Source organism: Dendrobates tinctorius, unplaced genomic scaffold (assembly GCF_039654945.1).
Source record: "Dendrobates tinctorius isolate UK_male_01 unplaced genomic scaffold, ASM3965494v1 ptg000032l, whole genome shotgun sequence".
NCBI lineage: Eukaryota > Metazoa > Chordata > Amphibia > Anura > Dendrobatidae > Dendrobates > Dendrobates tinctorius.
Window position 1 is genome coordinate 31,548,070 of NW_027361700.1, and position 14,249 is coordinate 31,562,318.

The 14,249-nt window shown below is 47.5% G+C and overlaps 1 long non-coding RNA gene across 2 annotated transcripts in view; it reads right to left on the minus strand.

Annotated features, from left to right (window-relative positions):
- The window catches only part of LOC141086565 (uncharacterized), a 113,177-nt gene that overhangs the window by 25,293 nt on the left and 73,635 nt on the right, over window positions 1–14,249 (minus strand). The window contains exon 1 of one of the 2 annotated variants that reach the window (XR_012231612.1): window positions 26–140. The exons of the other annotated variant lie outside the window; for it this stretch is intronic. This is a non-coding gene — a long non-coding RNA (uncharacterized lncRNA). Of the gene's footprint in view, window positions 1–25; window positions 141–14,249 lie in introns of those variants that run through there. 2 annotated transcript variants of the gene reach the window in all.

The window sequence follows — 14,249 nt, forward strand, 5'->3', positions numbered from 1 at the left end:
GGGGGTCCTGAACCCTGTATCTCACCTGGGGTCAATCCCGCTGAGCCAGTGTCCATCCACACTGCCCGGCAGCCTTCATTCCCCTGACCGAGGAATCTTCTGTCCTCATTATGGTGCATGTCCTGCCCCGGGCAAGCCTGCCTGGGCTCTGCTCTCAGAGCAGGAAGTCCTTTCTCTAAATTTTGAGATTTTGCACCATCCCTCTTTTAACTCCTCCCAAACAGTTTAATTAATTCTATCCCTAAGCTAAATATATAAAAGTACACAGGGCCATATTTAGAGTTTATGCTGCCCTAGGCAATTTTAGTGCTGCCTCCCCCATTTGTGAGTATGACTAATCCAGACACTTTGGCAAAAATCGCTGATGTGAAAGTAGCCTTTCTCCCTAGTGCAGCCATGTCCCCTGTGCAGCCATCTCCCCAGTGCAGCCATCTCCTCAGTGCAGCCAGCTCCCCAGTGCAGCCATGTCCCCAGTGCACCCATCTCCCCAGTGCACCCATCTCCCCAGTGCAGCCATCTCCCCAGTGCAGCCATCTACCCAGTGCAGCCATCTACCCAGTGCAGCCATCTCCTCATTGCACCCATTTTCCCAGTGCAGCCATCTCCCCAGTTCAGCCATCTCCCTAGTGCAGCCATCTCCTCAGTGTGCCCATCTCCCTAGTGCAGCCATCTCCTCAGTGCAGCCATCTCCTCAGTGCACCCATTTCCCTAGTGCAGCCATCTCCCCGCTGCACCCGTTTCCCCAGTGCAGCCGTTTCCCCAGTGCAGCCGTTTCCCCAGTGCAGCCATCTCCCCAGTGCAGCCATCTCCCCAGTGCAGGCTCCGCTCATTATCCACCCCGGCACTCATTCCCCCCCAGCGCTCATTATCCACCCCGGCGCTCATTCCCCCCCGGTGCTCATTCTCCACCCCCCTGGCGCTCATCCCCCCCGGTGCTCATTCTCCCCCCAGCTCATTCTCCCCCTCTCCGGCCCCCATTCTTCACCCGGCTCATTCCCCCTGGCCCCCATTCTCCACCTGGCTCATTCCCCCCTCCGCTCATTCTCCATCTGGCTCACCTTTGTCGTGGCTTGGTCCGTTCCCTGCTGCTGCTGCATGTGCATGTCTCTCTTTAATATTTCCTGTTTGTGTGTGTGTGAGCGCTCATTAAGGTCATGAATATGGGCGCCACGCCAATGAGAGTGGAGTGGCGTCCATATTCATGATTAGAGATGAGCGACTTTGCCTTTTTTCGGATCGAGTCGGGTTTCACGAAACCCGACTTTCGCAAAAGTCGGGTCGAACGAAATCGGCCGATTATTGTGAAAAGTCGTAGTCCGACTGAAACACGAAACCCAATGTAAGTCAATGGGGAAGAAAAGTCGGCAGTGAGTGGAGGACAGGAAACACACCTACAGTGCCCATTTTAATGCCAAAAACATCAATTCTTATTCCTTAAGCTTGTCAACCTTAATTTACTTTATAATAATAGTTAGGCATTGAAAACTGGGGGTTATTTGGCTAAAGTTGTGGGGGGGTAGTGCTGGCTCCAGATTTTCGTGGGCCCAGGGCCAAAGAGTGTCACTGGGCTCCTTTAACACATGACACAATTCATGATCCTTTCCAGAGAAATAGCGGTACAGTACAATGAAAAATACTTAAATTCTTACATCACATGACTGATATCCATTTTAAATTCTCCAATAGCTCCAAAAACAGACAGTATATTCCTCCATACAGTATTATGGCGACCGCATAGTGCGCCATACAGAGTGATGAGGCCCATATATTTCTCCATACAGAATCATTGGTCCCATATAATGTTCCATACAGTATATGATGAGCTCCACATAATGCTACAATATATGTTGTTCACCATGGATGAAGCTCCAGCGTCTTATGGGCCCAAATAATGCTCCATATATAATGGGCCCCATTTCTAATGCTCCAGTGTATAATGGACCCTGTAAATGCTGCTCCAGTGACTGATGTCCACCTTTGGAATGCTCCAGTGTATGGTGGGCCCCAGATATCATTCTCCAGAGTATCGTGCTCCCCAAAAATTGCTCCCAACCTTTAAAACAATTAAATAAGTCTCCTCGCTAGGGAATCCCTTTACTCTGGACTCCTCGTCATCCCCATCTTCCATCTCTCTGCACTTGGACTGTTTAGGCAGAGGGCGTACAGACATGATGTCATCGCGCTCTTTGACCAGAATGTCACTGTCAGGAAAAGTGTTTGGTTTCCAGGGGGCAGTATGGTTGCAAAGCTGAACCTTAAAGGAATGTCCAGAAGGGCACCACCAGGAGTGGAGCCTGCGGCTTAATTGGACTCAACATGGGCAACCTCAACCATGCCATCCACAAAAAAGCTGCACAGATTGCAAGCTTAATTCCGTTAACGAATGAGACTCAGGCATGTCCCCGCGGTCCGCGTCCAGCTTACTAGAGGGACACGTGAGGCTCTGGCACGCGAGATCGGCCAATAACAGGTCTGTCATGCCCTTACACCTCCGGGGCTGCACGCGTGCTACAATGAAAGGACAAGCGTGTATCGCTTACAGGTGCGGATAACACGCTGAACCCCGTTAGTGATGGGGATCTGGGATTACAATTCTTCCCCGTGAACAAGCATTTCCCAGTAAGTGCAGGTCAACCGTAATTCCGGAATTAGGCCTAAACGGCATTCCAGAAAGAATGTGAAAAAATTAAACCACAGGTGCTGTAGCTTGCTTAACAGCTGGGCTCCTCTGCTGAGTAGCACACAGTTCTTACATAAACAGGCGGCATAGCTTGGTTCACGGGTGGCCAACTCTGCTGAGTAGCATACACAGTTACTAGGCCCAAAGTATTAAGTGGTGTAAATGCAGTCAAAAACTGGTTCTTTCATAAACAGGCGGCATAGCTCGGTTCACAGGTGGGCTCCTCTTCTGAGTAGCAGACACAGTTACTAGGCCCAAAAGGTTTTTCAGGACAATATGCGGTAAAAAATTATTAGAAACACACACGGTGTAGCTCCTTCACAGGTGTACTACACCACTGGCTACCAGACACCGCTACTATGCCCTAAAACTGTCTGTTATCATTGAAAACCATTATTAATGTGAAAAAAAAGATATGCTTTTGTTTAACGAAACGTTCTCGAATGGAAACTCGAACAGCTGAATTTTAATCAAAGTGTTGTAGTTCGGCGAACGGATATAACACCGCCCAAAACAGCTTGAATTTGAACTTGGCCAACAGTTCCACTCAAACACCACTCATCTGTAATCATGAGGCAGACTCAGACGGTCTCAGGCACAGTATGGATTCGACAAGATTGCAGAAAGTTGAGAAAGAGTACAGTATCACCGGATAACAGGTATATATAGCATAGTTTAAACATTTAAAATCTCCGTGTTTATTTCCGGAGTACGACAAAGACACTCACAGCCTCAGTATGGATTAGACAACAATCTAAAAAGTAGAAAATGGAAATGTTTTTGAAGCGTACACCAGTATACACTGTTGGGGTATTTTTAAATCTTCACATATATTTCTGTCTCAGTAAGACAGTCCAGACTCTCCGCAAGAGGAAACGAGATGGATAAAAGTACAGACATAAAGTCGAGTGATTGCAGAAATTTAGGAATTACTAATCACGGGAAAAACTCCCAGGAGAATTCTCAGAGGCGATGCTGACCCTCAATTACTTTGTGTGTGGAGACAGCGAAAACAGTTCTTTGTGAAGAAAGGGTTGCTGCATCACAGAACCGTTGATCCCATCACCGTTACTCATCTCCATCAAATTTTGATCACAGGGAGAGATGTAGACATGGTCCTCACTGCCTATCATGATCTGTCAGGTAACTTTGGAGTGCAAAAGACAGAAGCTACAGGCTGTAGGCGATTCTATTGGATTGTCATGAGAGGGCACATTTAAAAATGTGGGCAGGAATGTCACACATCTGTGAGTAGGAAAACTGTGAAAGCTGATGATAAACCACCACGGCATCTCATTGTGAGTCGACGTCCATAAGAAATGGAAGCCATTGATCATCTGAAGCTAGAGCCCGGTCAGCAGGACAGGGCATAGCTACGTCTTAACCATCATCTATCAGTTCACCAAATTTGTAGTGGCAGTCCCAGGGAAGGATTTGACAGCCCAGACTACACAGCGGAGGAGCAGGGAGAGGTAAATATTGCAAATGCTGGGGCCCTGCCCAAGCAAGGGGGCCCACTCATGGGCGTCGGTACTGGCACTGGACCCCTCATAGTACGCCGGTGTGTCTGATGGCGGGTGTGCACCCCCACCGTCAGAGACACTTGATTGCACTATGAGGGACCCTGTGCCAGTGCTGGCGCCCAAGAGTCGGCCCACCCACCTGTCCAGGGCAATGGCACTCGCACGGTTGGGTGCGCTAGGTGGTGACCCCGGCCATGGGAGGGGAGAGGCAGCCCAGTTAGGGAGGTTTAAAAAATGGCATATGTTGATGTTGGACATTCAGCAGCTGCAAATGGAGGAATTGGAGAAGTCCGAGGAAGAGGAGGACAAAAGCGAGCCATTTTTCTGGCAACCTATGTGTCATCAGGGGAAGGTGGGACAAAATCCTTTGAAACCCATGCATGGTTCATTTTAATGAAGGTTAGATCATCAACATTTTGGGTCAACAGGGGGATCCTTTTTTCTGTCAGGATTGAGCCAGCAGCACTGAAGACTCTTTCCGATAGCACACTAGCAGCAGGGCAAGCGAGCTCCTGTAAGGCATATTGTGCCAATTCAGGCCAGGCATCCAGTTTAGAGGCCCAATAGTCAAAGGGGAATGACCTTTGAGGGAGAACATCGATAAGGGAGGAGTAGTTTGTAACCATAGTTGACAACTGCTGTCTCCTGTCACTTTCAATCGATGCAGTATTACCAGTCGTGTGAGCGGGACTTGAAAAATCAGTCTACAACATGGTCATGAAACCCCTTGTCTCCAACGCCACTTCTGATGTGTACACCACGAACACCTCTTCCATGTTTCCCCCTACTGCTCGTTGGAGAACCATCACCACTGCTGTGTGCTGGGAATGCCTCAAACAAACGGTTTACCAGAGTTGCTTGTTTGTTTACCAATATTAGGTCAAGGTTCTCCTGTGGCATGTTGTTATGGAATTTGCCTTTATAGCGTGGATCCAGGATGCTGGCCAACCAGTAGTCGTCATCGATCATCATTTTGGCAATGCGGGGGTCCCTTTTTAGGATCTGCAAGGCATAATCTGACATGTGGGCCAATGTTCCAGGTGTCAATGATGCACCGCGAGTGCTGAGTGGAAGAGCACTTTCTGGCAAATCCACATCCCTCCAGTCACGCACAAACCCTGTACCAGCCTTGCCACGCCAACATTTTCTCTTGCCCCACGAGAAGCATTCTCCTCCCCTAAATAATCATCCCCATCATCATCCCCCTCCTCCTCCTCTTCCTCTTCTTCCTCCACCTCGTCCAGGAGAGATTCCGGAGCAGACAATGGCTGACTGTCATCAAGGCTTCCCTCCTCCTCTTCCTCATCCTCCTCGGCTGCAGACGCCTGCTCCTTAATGTGTGTCAAACTTTGCATGAGTAGACGCATAAGTGGCATGCTCATGCTTATGATGGCGTCGTCTGCGCTTACCAGCCATGTGCATTCCTCAAAACACTGAAGGACTTTACAGAGGTTTTTCAGCTTTGACCACTGCACACCCGACAACTCCATGTCTGCCCTCAAAGTGCCTGGTTGTGTATCCTCCCACAAACGCATTACAGACTGCCTCTGTTCGCACACAGCCTCTCTACCATGTGCAGGGTGGAGTTCCACCTTGTTGCAACATCGATAATTAGGCGGTGCTTGGGAAGTTGGAGCAATCGCTGCAGCTTCTGCATACGACTGGAGTGTACGGGCGACCGGCGGATGTGTGAGCACAGTCTTCGGACATTCTGGAGAAGGCCTGTTAACCCAGATAATTATTGAGGAAGCACTGCACCACCAGGTTGAAGGTGTGAGCCAGGCAAGGTATGTGTCGGAGTTTTGAAAGGGCTATGGCTGCCACAAAATTCCGGCCGTTATCACAAACTACCTTGCTTGCCTCAAGATGTAGACTGCCCAGCCATGACTCAGTTTGTCGCTGCAAGTAGTCGGCCAGTACCTGCGCGGTGTGTCTGTTGTCACCCAAACACATCATTTTCAACACAGCTTGGTGAGGCTTACCACTAGCTGTTCGATAGTGGGACACCGAGTGTGCAACACTGGCAGCTGCGGATGGAGTGCTCATGCGACTGCACTCTGTGGACGAGCTTTAGCTTCTGGAGGAGGAGGCGGGTCGAACGCCTACACCCAACTGTTTTCTATACCGTGGGCTAGGCAGCACTGTCCCACCGCCACTGTCCACTGTGCACCCTGCATCCACCACATTAACCCAGTGCGCAGTGATGGACACGTAACGGCCCTGGCCATGCCTACTGGACCATGCATCTGTTGTGAGGTGCACCTTTCCACTCACTGATTGCTTGAGTGCATGAACAATGCGGTCTTTCACATGAAGGTGGAAGGCTGGGATGGCTTTGCGAGAAAAGACGTGCCGACTGGGTAGGTCATAGCGTGGTACTGCATAGGCCATGAGTTTGCGGAAAGCTTCACTTTCAACCAACCGGTAGGGCATCATCTCTTATGAGATTAGTTTGGCAATGTGGGCGTTCAAACCCAGTGTACGTGGATGAGAGGAAGAGTACTTTCTTGTCCTACTCATAGTCTCTGGTAGCATGAGCTGGACTTGAGAGCTGCATATGGTGGAACTAGCGGTGGACATGGCGGACTGAGAGAGGGTTGATGATGGTGATGGAGTTGGTGTTCTTTCTGATGGCCTAGATTCAGTCTTTTGTAGCAATAACATTGTGATTCCCTGACTGCTTTGGCCTTGCAACGACACCTCAAAATTTGCTGCTAGTGGTGTGCTAACCGGTGGGCTTACAGTGGGGGAAACGATGTAGCGTTGCTGACTACCTTCATTGGGAGCAGTTGCACATGTGGTGCGTGAGGTTTGGCAGTCCTTTCACGCTTGCAAGTGCATGGTGGTTAAATGTCTAAGCATGCAACTGGTATTCAAATTTCTCAGATTTTTCCCTTGGCTAAAGGTCTTTGCGCACTTCTTACAGATAACCTTTAAAAACACATGTGACATGTGTGCATGTCACATGTGTTTTTAATCCAGTTTTTTCCGTGCCTATGCATGATTTAAGAGACCCCACCCCTCTCTTGTGTGACATGCACATAAGGAGCTGGCTTACACCACGTGCCCATACTAGGAAGCGGCCTATCTTCATCCTGTTCATTTAGACACTGTTCACATGTTCAGGTTTTAAATACATTAGATAGGGACTGCTTCAATAGGGTTACCTTGACGCGGTGAAGCAGCTTGGTATACATTTTTTTGCAAAAAAACATATCGACTAAATACCCTGTATTTGTTATCATCTTTTCATCAGCACTTGCTGACTACTGTTATATGTTTTACTGCAGGATATTTCTGCACAATTGTCATTCTGTGCTCTCTGTTTGTGTTACAGTTAACCTTTGCCTGATCATTAGGATTTTGTTCAAAAAAGTGCCACACTGCACTCTTCCTACTATGGAAGACATTTTGAGGCCTTGCATGCTGTGCTAATTTGACTGGCCTAGCTGTCCTGCAACTCTTTTGGTTTTTGTAACCCGTTTATGGAATGCTCCGGGCCTGCCAGATAACAGCTGTTGCGATGTCGATGCCTGCTGAGCTATTGGCAGCGGCACCCTCTTCCCCCAATGGATGCCAATCTGGGTCAACAACTGGGTAATCCATCACCTCCTCTTCAATGTCATGTGCACCTTCCTCTGTGTCACCATGTAAGGTGGTATAGTATGTGGGAAGGGGCACCTGAGTTTCATCAGGGTCAGATTCTGGCTCAGTACACTGCGAGGACAATGTAGTGCTCTGAATGAATGTACCAGCAGATAAATGAAGCAGTGGCTGTGCATCAGTGCACTCCATGTCAGATTCTTCTTGGACTGGGTAATTCAGGATTTGACTTGATAACCCAGGCATGGTATGTGAAAAGAGCTCCATGGAGTAATCTGTAGTGTGGCCCGCTGCATCCTTTACTTTTGGTAGAGGTGAAGGACATAAGGAAAGGTGTGGTTCCTGACCATGAGCCTCCAATGACGACTCAGTGCTTTTATTTTTTGAAATTTCAGAAGAGGAGGCGATAGAGCTGGAGGCTGTGTCAGCAATGTAAGCAAAAACTTGTTCCTGAAGCTCCGGCTTTAAAATCAGTTTACCTACTCCTAGAAAAGGGAGCCTTCCAGGCCTTGTGGAGCCAGATGATGATGCAGGCTCAACACCTCCTGCATTAGGTGCTATTGTGCTTTTGCCACTGCCAGCAGATCCACCACCACCACCAACACCATCATTATCAGCTGGCAACCCCCGCCCACTTCCACGGCCTCTTCCAACACACTTCCTCATTTTTGGGAAAATGTACCCAAAATACCACCAGCAATATGGTACTGTAGAACAAGGTACAAGGTGTACATAGTATTGGGGAGAATTTGAATCTCCCTACAGACTTGAGGACACTGAACTGATATCTCAGGCCCAGTGTAGATTACACCTGAATATAACAGGCTGAAATTGGAAGGTGTATAAAATGTCTATATAGGACTGAGGGGAATTTGAATCTCCCTACAGACTTGAGGACACTGAATTATTATCTCAGACCCAGTGTAGATTACACCTCAATATAACAGGCTGAAATTGGATGGTGTATAAAATGTCTATATAGGACTGGGGAGAATTTGAATCTCCCTACAGACTTGAGGACACTGAACTATTATCTCAGGCTCAGTGTAGATTACACCTCAATATAACAGGCTGAAATTGGATGGTGTATAAAATGTCTATATAGGACAGGGGAGAATTTGAATCTCCCTACAGACTTGAGGACACTGAACTATTATCTCAGGCCCAGTGTAGATTACACCTCAATATAACAGGCTGAAATTGGATGGTGTATAAAATGTCTATATAGGACTGGGGAGAATTTGAATCTCCCTACAGACTTCAGGACACTGAACTAATATATCAGGCCAAGTGTAGATTACACCTCAATATAACAGGCTGAAATTGGATGGTGTATAAAATGTCTATATAGGACAGGGGAGAATTTGAATCTCCCTACAGACTTGAGGACACTGAACTAATATCTCAGGCCCAGTGTAAATTACACCTCAATATAACAGGCTGAAATTGGATGGTGTATAAAATGCCTATATAGGACTGGGGAAAATTTGAATCTCCCTACAGACTTGAGGACACTGAACTATTATCTCAGGCCCAGTGTAGATTACACCTCAATATAACAGGCTGAAATTGGATGGTGTATAAAATGTCTATATAGGACTGGGGAGAATTTGAATCTCCCTAGAGATTTTAGCAAGCTGACAATTATGCTCTCAGTCCCAAGTAAGGCAGCAGGCAGCCTAATAAGCAGGACTGTTGCACACAAAAGTGTGGAAAAATGAACGCTTGGTAACTGGGCAAAAAAGAGGATGAAAAGTATTTTTGCTTTTAAAAAAGCAGTTTGCACAGCAGTGTGAAAACAGCAATGCAGCTATCAGGGAGCCTTATAAGGCAGCCTAATAACTAACAGAGCTGATGCACCAAAATATAGCCTCCCCTGTCACTGCACACTAACTGGTGTGTTGTAGAGGCAAAATTGCTAGCAGCCGAAGCAGTTTTTTTGTATCTTCTTCCCTGCCTAACGCTCTCCCTACAGAGTCATCATCAGCAGCAGCAGCTCTCCTTATTCTGAGATCAGCAGAAGTAAGATGGCGTTCGGCGTGCATGCCCTTTTATAGCCCCTGTGACGCCACACAAAGCAAGCCAATCACTTGCATGCCCTTCTCAAAGATGGTGGTGACCGCTGCCTATGTAATCGCATTGCCCACAGTGTGCGTCCTCCATCATTGGCTGAAAAAGGGCGCTGAAGCATCATTTGAAACGCGACTTTGGTGCCATGGTCGCCGACCTCGTGGCCGACCTCACGCTATGGTCGGGTTTCGTTTCATGAAACCCGACTTTTGCGAAAGTCGGCGACTTTTGAAATTGACCGACCCGTTTCGCTCAACTCTATTAATGATCTTAATGAGTGGTACCACGTGACCGCGCACTCACACAGGAAGAACAGATATCGGTGCAGGACCATCGGAGCTCCAGCAGGCATTGCTGGAGGAGGTGAGTATGATGTGGGTGGGAACGAGGGGGAGGGCCGACCCCGGACTTTAAGAAAAAATAAAAAAATTGCTCAGGTGCCACCCTCCCGCAGAGTCCCGCCTTAGGCACATGCCCACGAGTGCCTAATGGCAAATACAGACCCTGCAAGTACATGCACATTTAGGATACAACATATGACAATGACATTGCTGCATGACATATATATATAAAACATTAGTGAACCATCAGGGTGCCACAGGTGACACATGTGCTCAGTGTATAGGAGAGAGAAGGTACATTTGGGATTAGTAATGAGAGAGTATGCTCATTACTCGAGATATCCGAGCATGTTCGGGTGTTCTCCGAGTATTTTGGTGTGCTCGGAGATTTAGTTTGTGTCGCCGCAGCTGCATGATTTGTGATGCTTGACAGTCTGAATACATGTGGGGATTGCCTGTTTGTTAGGAAATCCCCACATGTATTCAGGCTGTCTAGCATCCGCAAATCATGCACCTGCGGCGACACAAACTAAATCTCTGAGCACGCCCAAACTACTTGGAGAACACCCGAGCATACTTGGAAATCTCAAATAACGAGCCTACTCACTCATCACTATTTGGAAAACGTAAATTTCTCATTTCATCTACAAAAGCCACACTGAAAAATAAGTCCTTGTTAACTCATAGAAAACACAGGCACTCTCGAATGAGCTGAGCGTTCCTGTGTTTTGGCGAGTCAGGTGAGATATCTGTCTGCTGACCGGTTGTTTGGCCGACAGCTATCTAATGTGCAGTGGGGGTTTAGTCTTGTTTCCTTGTTGATTATATAAAAATACTGAATCAAATAATAGGAAACTGTATCTTCTTAAGCTCTGTGCCCATCCTTCACTCATGCTGTCTTTGCTTACAAGACTAGACTGATTCACTTCATGGGTAGGTGCACACCAGGGCCGGTATTAGGCTAAGTGGGGCCCTAGGCAAGGTTAAAATGGGGCCCTAAATGCTAACATATTGCAAATCACACAGAAGCATTTCGATTGTATTTACATGCGCTAAGTTCAGGACGCTAAATGAGTGTGATCGACATTATTGAAGTCATTCAACACTTGTTTCCTGCCCTCTTTCCACCTCTGAGAAAGAATGATGGGGACAGAATGATCACTAATGGATCAATCTGTCCCCATACAGTATCATGTTATCAGCAGCACATCTACAGTTTACACCCCATAGTCCTCCATATAATATAATGTGCCCCATAGTCCTCCATATAGTATAATACATTCCTCAGTCCTCCATATAGTATAATACACTCCCCATAGTCCTCCATTTAGTATAATACACTCCTCATAGTCTTCCATATATTAAAATACACTCAGTCCTCCATATAATATAATACACTCCTCCATATATTAAAATACAGTGCTCAGTCCTCCATATAGTATAATACACTCTCATAGTGCTCCATAGAGTATAATACACCGACAGTCAGCCATGTAGTACAATTCATTTCCCATAGTATAATGCACCCCATAGTTCTTCATATAGTATAATGTATTCCCGATAGTCCTCGATACCTTATAATGCAGCCCACATATAGTATAATGCAGCCACCCCATAGAGCATAATGCAGCCACCCCAGAGTATAATGCAGCCCCGCCATACAATATAATGTAACCACCCATAGAATATAATGCAGTTCCCCTCTTATAGTATAATGAAGCCACCCCTTAGAGCATAATGCAGCCAACCCACAGAATATAATGCAGCCCCCCTCATATACAAAAATGCAGCCCCTCCATAGAATATCTGGCAGCCCCCTCAGAGTATAATGCAGCCTCTCATAGAATATAATGCAGCCCACTTATATAGTATAATGTAGCCCCTCCATAGAACACAATGTAGCCCTCCTCATATAGTATAATGCAACCCCAATAGAATATAATGAAGCCCCCATACAATATAATCTAGCCCCCCATACAATATAATGCAGCCCTCCCATAGAATACAATGTAGCCTCCTTATATAGTATAATGTAGCCCCCTCACAGAGTATGATGCAATCACCCACCATAGAATATAAATATAATACAGCCCACCTCCCCATATAATATAATGTAGCCCCCCATATTGTATAACACAGCCTTCCCCATAGAATATAATGTATAATGTACCCCCCATGGTATATAACACAGCCACATAGTATATAGCAGAGCCACATAGTATATAGCAGTCACATAGAATATAGCACAGCCAACATAGTATTGTCACGGTTCTGTCCGCGCCGGCGTGCAGCCAATGTGGACCAAGGACTCACCCACACTGCAGAGGGGTCCGGGGTCAGACAAGGCCGGATAGTTCAAGCAAACAGGACCTGGAGAAGCTAAAGTCAGTGAGCAGTGAAGGACCTACGGTCATGTGACCATAAGGGGGCGGGGCTTAGCGTCTTGCTGTCAGAGATAGGCAAAATACTATACAGGAATGCTCAAACTCAGACAAACCAGGTCATACACAGAGATAACAATAAAGTACCAGGGATGAGACAGAATGGATAGTCGGGGACAGGCAGTGGTCAAAGCCAAACAGACATAGAAGGTACCAAGCAGAACCCAACAAGCAGTATCCAGAGAACAGACCGAGTCGTGCACAGAGTATCAGATAAACAAGGACACAGCACCAACACACTCAGGGGTCACCACACAATGCCAAGGGCGAAAGTATAACTGACGGGGATGGGAGCATCCTGAGGCTATAAGAAGCTTTCACAGAACCAGGGAGAGGCCACAATCATAAGCCCCAGGTGTGCAGGTAAGCCTGCACTGGGATCACAACCTTTAACCCCAGAAATGCCAGTCATCAGTACTGGTTCCAGACACCAACCCCACATGTGCGAGTCAAACCCGCACCCGCATGACAGTACCCCCCTCTCAACGGGGGGGCCTCTGGACCCCCAGGCTTGCCAGGGTACTTAGCATGGAAAGCCCGCACCAGGCGATCAGCATGCTTCAACCGGGCCGGTACCCAGGATCTGTCTTCCGGTCCATACCCCTTCCAATGAACCAGGTGCTGTACCGACCGCCGTACCAACCTGGAATCTATGATATGACCAACCTCGTACTCCACCTGCCCCTCAACCAAAACAGGAGGAGCAGCGGACTCGGAGTCTCCCCGGACTGTTTCAAAAGGTTTCAGTAGAGATTTGTGGATTTCTTGTATGGGCCAATGAATTTGGGCCCCAACTTGGCTGAAGGAACCTTCAACTTAATGTTTCGTGTGGAGAGCCAAACCATGTCTCCAACCTGAAACGTGGGCCCTGGTGTCCGTTTCCTGTCCGCGAAAAACTTATACCTGCCCTGAGACCTAGATATACTCCGCTGGACTTCTGCCCACGTATTCTGTAATCGCTGAACAGAGCCCTCAGCCCCGGGACACCCCGAGTCCAGACGAGAAAACTCACCAAAATGAGGACTGAACCCATAATTGATCAAAAAAGGAGTTATACCCGTGGATTGACACACCCGACTATTGAAGGCAAATTCAGCCAACGGCAGTGCATCGCACCAGTCATTCTGTCTAGCAGAGGTTAGACACCTGAGCATCTGCTCCAGGGACTGGTTTGTGCTTTCCGTCTGACCATTGCTCTCAGGATGGTATGCAGATGAAAAGCACAGAGACATCCCTAATTTTTTGCAGAAAGCAGGCCAAAACTTAGCCACAAACTGCACACCATGATCAGACACCACATTCAGGGGTACCCCTTGCAACCGGATCACATGCTGCACAAACAACCTGGACAACGTCTCAGCTGACGGTAGTGCGGACAGGGATACAAAATGAGCCTGCTTAGAAAACCTGTCCACCACTACCCATACCACCGTATTACCCTTAGATGGAGGGAGATTGGTAACAAAATCCATGGTAAGTGAGTCCATGGTCTTTCGGGCACTGCCAAAGGCATCAGCTCCCCTTTGGAACGAGCGCAGATCCCGCAACCAGCAATGAATTTTTTTATGTCCAAACCCAGGGTAGGCCACCA